General features: G+C 40.3%; 1 protein-coding gene across 4 annotated transcripts in view; it reads left to right on the forward strand.

Annotated features, from left to right (window-relative positions):
- Positions 1 to 10,000, forward strand: part of LOC147034994 (slit homolog 2 protein-like) — a 473,672-nt gene that overhangs the window by 224,245 nt on the left and 239,427 nt on the right. The window lies entirely within an intron of this gene.

Below are 10,000 nucleotides of genomic sequence, written 5' to 3' on the forward strand. Positions count from 1 at the left end.
TTCAAATTCCAAGTAAACTGGATGAAAAGTGATGATTATATTTGGCCTTGACCTTTGAGCTTTTGTCCTCAAAAACAATCGGGTGCTTGGTTTGATTGGTAAACCAATTCAGTGACCCATTATGCAAATTCTTTTGAAGTTTCAAGTCAATCAAATGGAAATTGATGATTTCATGTGACCTTTATCTTTGACCCTTTGACCTCATAAACAATAATATGCTTCTTGGTTTTTATTGGTGAACAAATTCAGTGGCGCAACATGCAGACAATGTTGAAACAAGAAAAAGAGCAATCGGGGATTGCAGACCCTTGCCTGGACTTCTTTAGAGTGGTGTATTTTTTATCGGTTTTAGGGTAAATCCAATATGGTTGCCAAAGCATGTGACCTATGATCTCAAATGTGTGACCATTTCATTCCTCATGGATAGGCGGTCATATGTGTAAAGTTTTGCGTCGATCTTTTCAGCCATTTCAGAGAAGATTTTTGAAGGTTTAAAAAAAAAACAACAATATGGCTGTTAATCACGTGACTGATGACATCATTAATTTTTTTTTCTGTAAACCATTTTATCCCAAGATGACCCTCAAAATTTTTTATACTGCTCGGATGTGGCATTCCACATATGCAATTATGATATGCACCTATGATGTCATAAAGAAATAACACTCATTCCCCATTAGGAGTACTTGCTATATGTCAAGTTTCAATTTTTTTTCCTTGATGTGGTTTCAGAGATACAGATGTCTAAATTTTTCCCATTTTTCTAATATAGCTGCCACATCACATGATTTATGATGTCATAATTAACATTACAACATTCTACATGAATAGTTGCACCAATGGTGAAAATTTTGTCTCAATCTGACAAGCGGTTGCAGAGAAGAACACAAAAGTGCTGTGCGGACAAACAGACTAAGAAACGGACCAGTATGCAATACCCTCTCCTTCAGCAAGTGTAACTAACAGAGTACCTATCCTCTGGGTGGGTGAAGTTTGCGTATTACTTGCTGAAAAAAGAATAGTCTGTATACACACACACACACATATATATATATATATATATATATATATATATATATATATACATACATACATACATACATACATACATACATACATACATACATACATACATACTTACATACATACACACGCAACCTTCTCCACAAGTCAAAAAAATTTGCAAGAAAAGAATTTGCAAAAAAATTGCAAGAAGACTCAAAAGATGTTTGTGTGGTGTGTGTCTTAGGTGGTCTAACTGGTCTAAATGTCTACAGGTCTTAAGAGCCGCAAGGTTGTAAATGTTGCAGGGGATCTTAAGAGGTCTACGAAAGGTTTAAAGGCAATTGTTGTTTGCAATTTCCAATTGTAGTTGATGTCTAAAGTCAAAACATGTCTTTCTATCCGGACAAATCTCACACTCTCACTTTGTCTCTCTGAAAGGACCGTTTGGAACCCCCCCCCCCAATCTACTTTCTCAACAATCCTCTTGAAGAAGTCCTTTCTTTCAAGGTTCTGGGTCTCACTTTCTGCCATGACCTTTCCTGGGAAAGCCACATTTCCAACCTGGCCTCCAAAGCCAGTCGCCGACTGGAAATCCTCCATCGTGCAAAGTCCTTCCTCGGCCCATCTGAGCTCCTGACCACATACAAAGCTTTCATCCACAGCCTGATGGAGTCCTGCTCTCCCCTCTGGGCTGGTGCTCCTGCCTCCCACCTTTCTCAGTTTCATGCTGTGGAAACCAAGGCATTTCATATCATTGGCATCTCCCACGATGAGGCTGAGTCTTTGGGCCTCTCACTTTCTCACCACAGGCAGATCTGTGGTCTTATTGTCTTCTACCGTCTCCTTTCCAGTCTCTCTCCCCCCCTCTCCCCTTTGCTCTGTCTGTGATTTGTCTCCATTATCTTTCTTCAGGCGCTCAAGGTCCGCCAACAACCCCCTTCTGGTAAAACACCTCTTATCATCCCCCATCCAAATCTTCGATCTTTTCTACCCCTGTTAATCCACCCCAAACCCACCTCCTTCAAATTCCCTGCTTTCCTGCCTGAAAGTCCCTGAAATGCCCATCTTGTATACCACATGTTCCCCACCCCATCCCTCTTCCTTCCAGAGATCTAATGTCACCGTTCCCCACTCTTTTGTCCTTCCCTCTCCCACCCGTCTTGTCTCATGCCCCCCTTGCTGTGTTTTGTGTGTTTGCTCTCATTCGAGCCTCGACAAGGTATACAAATTTTTTTTTAAAGGGGTCTGAAGGGTATAAAACTGGTTATAAAAGTCCAATTCTCTAAGTGGTCGAAAGGGGTCTAACGATGGAAAGGATCAAAGGGTATAAGGGGTCTACAGGGTCTTAAGTGTCGAAAAAGTCTAAACAGTATGTTCCAATAGTACATAGTTTGCGTTGAATGGGCCTAAGGGGTCTAAATGGGTCAAAAGGGTCTAAATGTGGAACTAAAGTGTCTAAAAAGTATCTAAAGGGTTTAAAGGTCTTAAGGTCTAAAAGGTACGTTTCAATAGTATGTAATTAATACACATAGTTAAAGGCCCGGTCACACCTTGACGTTTTAGCCAGCGATGGCAACGTATTAAAATGTATGTAAAACGCTGGCTTACGTTGAACTTTTGATGTTTTTTTTTTTAAGATTCGGACGTATTCATAGCGACTTGGTCTTATGTATAACGCATTGGTAACGGACACAGAACGTTTCGTTGTGTTATAGATAACTTATACCAACGAATGCTGAACCTGTTGTCGGCCTACACAACCGATGCCCAACGATAGTCTAACTTAGGCATAGCGCGTTGCACGCACCGCCGACGATGTCGTGACGTAGCCTATTAAAAGGCTGACGCACAACGATTCGAATCATAACTGCCGTAGAAATGGAAGTGACAACATCGCGGTCACACCTTGGCGATCTTGCCAGCGTATGCCGACCTAAGAAAAATGTGTCTAAAACGTTGGGGCACGTCAAATACGGTATGAGTAAGTTTGGTATACGTGAGTAGAACGCTAAAGTACGCTATCATACGTCGTAGTAAGTAGAGTACGTCAAGAAATTTTAAACATGTTCAAAATTTTACGACGTACTCGGCGTATGACACACGTTCCGCATGCGATGGGGATAAGTTTTACACACGATATGTGGACGCTTACACACGTCCACAAAGGCTACTTATAAGCTACTCATAAGTCGAAACACGTCGCGGTAATGTCTTTTTTAGGCGAAACTTATTTCTAACTTATGTTTGACGTGCTTTGAACCAATTATTTACGTAGTCCCAACACACATCGACGTATGTAGACGTATTCCAATGACGTCTTCCGGTCGACAAAAAAAATAAATGAACGTGTTTCTAGCTTACAACTGCCATATAAAGACGTGTTCCCAGCGGTTTTGGGAATTGGTATATAAAAATGATGTTCATAAAAGGGGAACCCAACAGTGTTTTCGAGTCCTTTTTGAGTCGATGTCCATGTCAGCAGTAACAGTATCAGTATCAGTATTAGTATTAGTATTAGTATTAGTATTAGTATTAGTAGTAGTTTGTTCATTTTGGCAGTAGTAGGTGAGTGTGAGGGGGAGGGTGTGGGTTATGATGGATCGTCCTTGCGTTTAACGATTTAATGATTTAAATGATAAACTCAACGATTTAAATGGCTGCATCTCCACTATTGAAAGTCGACGCTTGCGCTCAACAATTGGATTTTTTTTTACACTCAACGACTTTTAAACGGTACCACTCAACTATTTTCATTGTTTACAATGAACGATTTAAATTGCTGTCACTCGCCTTTGTTTTTTGACGCTGGGGTTTTGAAATTTGAAGCGTTTCTTCTGAACGTGTTAAAACGCTCAAACTCGACTATTTTAAATAGACTCTGCCGATGGACAATTGGAATCATAGCCAAGCTCGACATCGAAGTGTGAACATCCTCGTCATGCCCAAGAAAAGTTTGAAGAATGCTGAAAATAAGTGTCCTGGCCGTGGCCGTGGACGCTGACGCAAGGACGATCCATTATACCGACGTCTTTCAGCCTATGAGTAACTTAAAAGTAACGTCTGTCGATGTGTGGCAACGATCGCATAACGTGCCAACAACACGTTAATCATAGGTTAGAAATAAGTTTCGGGTACGCTAAACATTACCTCGGCGTGTCTCAACTTATGATTAACTTACAAGTAGCATGTGTTGACGTCTGTCAACGATCGCAGACCGTGCATACAACTTGTGGCCAGCGTAGCGGAACGTGTGAGTCATACGCCGGCATACGTCGTGAAATTTCAAGCATGAAAAAATTTGAGGACAACCAAAAAGTACAACGTTTAAAGCCAACGTACAACGACGTATGGCAGTGTTTTTCAGCATGCTCTCAATGTTATCAAAACTTCCCCATAACGTATTCAACGTGTGCCAGCGTTTTAGAAAAAAAATTCAAAAATCGGCATACGTTGGCTAAAACGTCAAAGTGTGACCGGGCCTTAATCGACGTCGTCATGGTCCAATAGTACGTAATTAATATACGTTCTTGCATATAACTCACGTTCAAACAGCAAGTAATTAAGAGACATCCTAATGTGGGTCGACAGAGACTTCACTGTCCAGCCATATTTTTCTGTTTTATATGTTGAGATATCAAGTCAATCGGATGAAAAGTAAAGATTTTTGTGACCTTTGACCTTTCGACCTATTTTACTTCAAATCAATCGACTTTTAACTTGTCCCTACCTGTAACAGTTGGCTCGGTTTTGTGAAGATTGGTGAAAAATTGTGCCCCGTCGGTGATTGACATACAGACAATCAAACAGACAGAATAACAGACAAGACCAACCAATATACTTGTGAATCCTCTATTTCACAAGTTATGGACAGGAAAATAGCAGAGAGGTGAGAGGAGGAAACTAAGTAACCTGCACAAGTGTTGGGTTTGGTTAGAGAGAAGTATTAATTGAGGTATAAAATATGGTGGATAAGAATTGTGGATGACATGATAGGGTGATGCACCACCTGTTTGAGCTTCTGGAGGAAAGAGTGGAATTGAACTCAGGAAGGTGTTTCAATAAAAGGGAGAAAACAAGCTAAATTGAGCTAAGATCCTCGTCCTCTTAATGATGACGTCATAAAAACGAACATGACATCATTGTGATGTATCAGGTTTGCGATAAATTATCTGTGCTAATGCCTGACTTGATTTGCGCAAACAAAATTCAAACAGCTTGCCTAGTTTCGGAGATAATCGTGTAGGTGATTTCCATTAGCGGCGATATTATGACGTCAACTTTTTTTCTAGGAATAATTTCCAAAATCGGAGATGGTTACTGCCTGCGCGTGGGCTTTCTGCAAATACATGGCAAGTTTCACGAAGATCCGATGAAAACTCTGGGTTGTGAAACAAAAAATGTCAACAAATAGGAATGACGTCATAAAAATTGATATGACGTCATCGTGATGTCTCATATGTGCGGTAATTCATCTGTGATAATGCCCTGTTCGATTCCCGCAAACATAATTCAAAAAGCTTGCCTAGTTTCGGAGATAATTTTTTTTATGCGATTTCCATTAGCGGAGATATTTTGACGTCATAACTTTTTTTCTAGGAAGAATTTTCAAAATCGGAGATGGTTTCTGTCTGCGCAGGGTGTTTTTACATATATATGCCAAGTTTCAGGAAGTTTCGATAAAAAACTGTAGGCTGTGAAACAAAAAAGTCCACAAGAAGAAGATGAAGAACAACAACGTGTGCAAGACTTAGAGATTCTCCACGAGGATCTAAAAAGTCCACAAGAACAACAATGTGAGTAAGACTTAGAGATCCTCCACGAGGATCTAAAAATGTTAAAAAATAGGAACGACATCATAAAAATTGATATGACGTCATAGTGATGTATCATATGTGCGGTAATTCATCTCTGCTTATGCCCTGTTCGATTCCCTCAAACAGAATTCAAAAAGCTTGCCGAGTTTCGGAAATAATTTTTTAGGCGATTTCTATTAGCGGAGATATTTTGACATCATAACTTTTTTTTCTTGGAGGAATTTTCAAAATCGGAGATGGTTACTGTCTGCGCAGGGTATTTTTACATATATACGCCAAGTTTCAGGAAGTTTCGATGAAAACTGTAGGCTGTGAAACAAAAAAGTCCACAAGAACAACAATGTGAGTAAGACTTAGAGATCCTCCATGAGGATCTAAAAAGGATTAAAAGAGTTTTCTTTCTTTTTACAAGAAGAACATAGGTTACGAGAAGAACACACACATCCTTGACTTTCTTTTGGAGGGTCAGAGAGCTGAGAAATAGCAGGAGCCACTAGACCAGATGAGTAGTGGTAAAAAAAAACAGAGGCCACCCATCTGCCTGCAATGTCAGAGCAACAGGCATTGGACTTCAACTTCATTGTGGGAGATGCCAAAAATGTTGCGTGCTAGAGATTGCAAAGAATACAGGAGAGAAAGATTTGATGTTGCAGCCCCAGACCATAGGGGAGAACAGTATTCCATTGAGTTATGGACAAAGCAATTGTTGTTTGCAAGTCATTCTGATTTTTCAATGGATGACTTCGAACAATGTAGGATGCCCTGTCTGTACTTGGCTCTGTACCTAAACTTTTCTATGTGATCAGCCCAGGAGAGGTCTTCGGCTGATAGTGAAATCTCGACCTTTAAGAAACCGAATATCTGCTAGTGGTTGACCAATGACTATAGACAGGCAACAGAGAGACAAAGGTCAACCTTAATTAATAATTTCACTTTTTCAAGAACAAAAACATTAAAATGCATCTTTTCCGAGCCCTACATACGTTAGGAAATTTGGGAGATTATGGTCTAATTTAAAGCTTTAAGAACAGTAAACGATGCTTTGGCAGTGTTCATTCGAATTGTGGAGAGAAAGTTCAAATGAGCATGGAGTACTTTGAAAAGTGACAACAAATTTATCGCCGGCACCCTGAACAAGTTCGAAATTCCTGCTCAATTCAAGCATCAATCCTGGCCTGTCGGTTCCTGAAGGATGTGGGCCAAAGTTCCCTGTCGGTCAACTCCACCAGAAGGTGGAATTATTAGACATCAAGGAAATTGTAATCAGAGGATTCAACTTTGTTCTTGAGCAAAAAGACGAATTCAGCACGTGTCTTATCCAAGTCCATTTCAGTGCTCCGTAAGATACTCATTTTATTGCACTTCTCCTTTTTACCATAAGTTCTTATTTTCTCCACTTTTTCCTTCCCCCTCCTTCTATCCCTCCCAAGTATAACCTCTGTTTCATGTCTTAAATAATATAAATGATTAATTAATATAAAAAATCTTCTCTTCACCTTAAATCCTACGTAACCACGTGACTTCCTGTACCGACTCTTCTTCCTCCTTCTTCTGCCGATCTACCATCTTCCTTCTACTTTTGCTGAGCCACATTCACCAGACACCATCAAGATTTTTTTTCTTCAACCTTTCCTTTACCTAATGTTTAAAATAAATAAAAATTTATTTGTTATTTTTACTTCTCACCTTACACCTCCCGAAACCACGTGATTTCTTGACGTGATTTTTCTTTCTTCTAACCACCTCTTCCTCTTCCTGTATCTTTCACCGACCGACCATCTTCCTCCTATTTTAGCTAATCCAAATTCACCATACACCTTCACAGTTCTTTTTTTTTCTTCAATCTCTCCTTTTCCTATCTTACCTAATGTTTATCAAAATAAAAAAACAGTCTCTTAAAATGATTCAATTTCCTCTTTCACACGTTTGGTTCCCCAGATTGTATCATCATACACTTCTCTTCTTCTTATTCTTCAAAAGAACGTTTTCAATCGGACCTTTCCTTCATCAGGTGTCTGAAACGTCCCTCTGTTACAACGTTTATTTTCTCCGCCATCTTAATTCTCCTTTATTGCATCCCTCACGTAATCTCTTTAATCGCATCTCTGACTTAAAAATGTTAAAAATCCCAGTTTGTAATGCACATTCGAGTTCCTTCAACTGTCCCTTTTTTCCAACTTCAGTGTCAATTCACCCCACCAACTTAACTCTACCTCCTCCTAACACCTCACCTGTTACACCCCCTCCTTTCCCCTCCCATCTTTCCCCTCATCCTACCTCCGCTCTTGGCACCTTTTCACTGTCTTCTGCTTTCGTATCAGCTCCTTCTCTGATGTCCCAAACTGTGTGGTGTTCTAACATCTTTGGCCTCCATTCTAACCAAACAGATATCTCACTCTCTTAATCAGTACGCTAAGCCTAGTGTTGGCTCAGTCGTTAGGGTGGCGGCTTGGGATCCTAGGGTCCCGAGTTCAAGCCCCGTTGGATTATTGAATTAATACACCGGGAGGTTGATTCAGCCTGTCGTCCTTCTGAGGTCAGCAAAATGAGTACCAGTGCACTGGTAAAGGCGCTGTCACACCTTGACGATTTAGCCAGCAATGGCAACATATGAAAATGTATGTAAAACGTTGGCGTACGCTGAAATTTTGATGTTTTATTTTTAAGTATTGGTCGTATTCATAACGAGTTGGTCGTATACATAACATATTAGTAACGGGCACAGAACGTTTCGTTGTCTTATAGATAACTTATACCAACGAATGCTTAGCCTGTTGTCGGCGTTCACAATCTACGCCCAAAGATAGTTTAACTTAGTCATAGCGCGCTGCACGTATCGCCGACGATCAGGTGGCGTAGCCTGTTAAAAAGCTGCCGCACGCCGATTTAAATCATAACCGCCTGAAAATTGAAAGTGTCAACCACGCAGTCACACCTTGACGAGTTAGCCAGCGTATGCCGACCTATGAAAAATTTGCCGAACCAAGCTGGCACACGTCGAATACGGTATGGGTAAGTTGTGTATACGTCAAGAGCATGCTGAAAAACGATGAAGTATGCTGTCATATTTTGTGGTAGGTCTCATATGTCGTGAAATTTCAAGCATGCTGAAAATTTTACGACGTACTCGCCCTATGACTCAAAGGTTCCGCTATGCTGGGAATAAGTTGTAGGCACGATATGCGATCGTTGACACACGTCGACACAAGTTCCTTGTAAGTTACTCATTAGTCGAAACACGTCGAGGAAATGTTTAGCATTCCCGAAACTTATTTTCTCCGTCAAGGCACATTTTCTTTTTTTTCTCCTTGGCTCCGTGAAGGCACGTGACGAAATATCTGAAGTTGTGTTGTTTTTTTTGTTTTTTTGATGAAACCTGAAATTTTTTTTTAGTCTATCACGAATTTTATAATATATTCGGACATTTGCTTTTGTTTCGACGTCGACGTGACAATATCCTCAAACAGAAAATATTCACAGAGGAGCAACTAAGAATAAGACATGAGCAAACTGAAGAGGCAATCGGACGTGACGTAACGTCACGTGAGGAAATATCGGAAGTTATTGTTGTTTTTATTTTAAACGCTGCCAATACGCCATTATAGGGTAGCTGTAAATTAGAAACACGTTCAGTAAGTTCTGTGGTCATCTGGAAGACGTCAATCAAATACGTCAACATACGTCAATATGCGTTGGAGGTACGTTACACATAGGTTCAAAGCACGTTACTCATAGGTTAGAAATAAGTTTTGGGTACGTTAAGCATTACCTCGACGTGTTTCGACTTATGAGTAACTTACAAGGAACGTGCCTCGACGTGTGTCAACGATCGTGTGACGTGCCTAAAACACATTACTCATAGGTTATAAATAAGTTTCTGGTACGCTAAACATTACCTCAACGTGTTTCGACTTATGAGTAACTTACAAGTAACGTGTGTCAACGATCGCATAACGTGCCTACAACTTATGGCCAGCGTAGCGGAACGTGTGAGTCATACGCTGGCATATGTCGTAAAATTTCAAGCATGCTAAAATTTGAGGACAACCGCAGAGTACAACAATGAAAGCCAGCGTACTAAAATGTATGGCAGTGTTTTTCAGCGTGCTCTTAACGTATACAAAACTTACCCATAACGTATTCGACGTGTGCCAGCGTTTTAGACAAATTTTTCATAAGTC

This window comes from Eptatretus burgeri, chromosome 1, assembly GCF_056783735.1.
Source record: "Eptatretus burgeri isolate ZD-2024b chromosome 1, Ebu_testis_v1, whole genome shotgun sequence".
Classification (NCBI taxonomy): domain Eukaryota; kingdom Metazoa; phylum Chordata; class Myxini; order Myxiniformes; family Myxinidae; genus Eptatretus; species Eptatretus burgeri.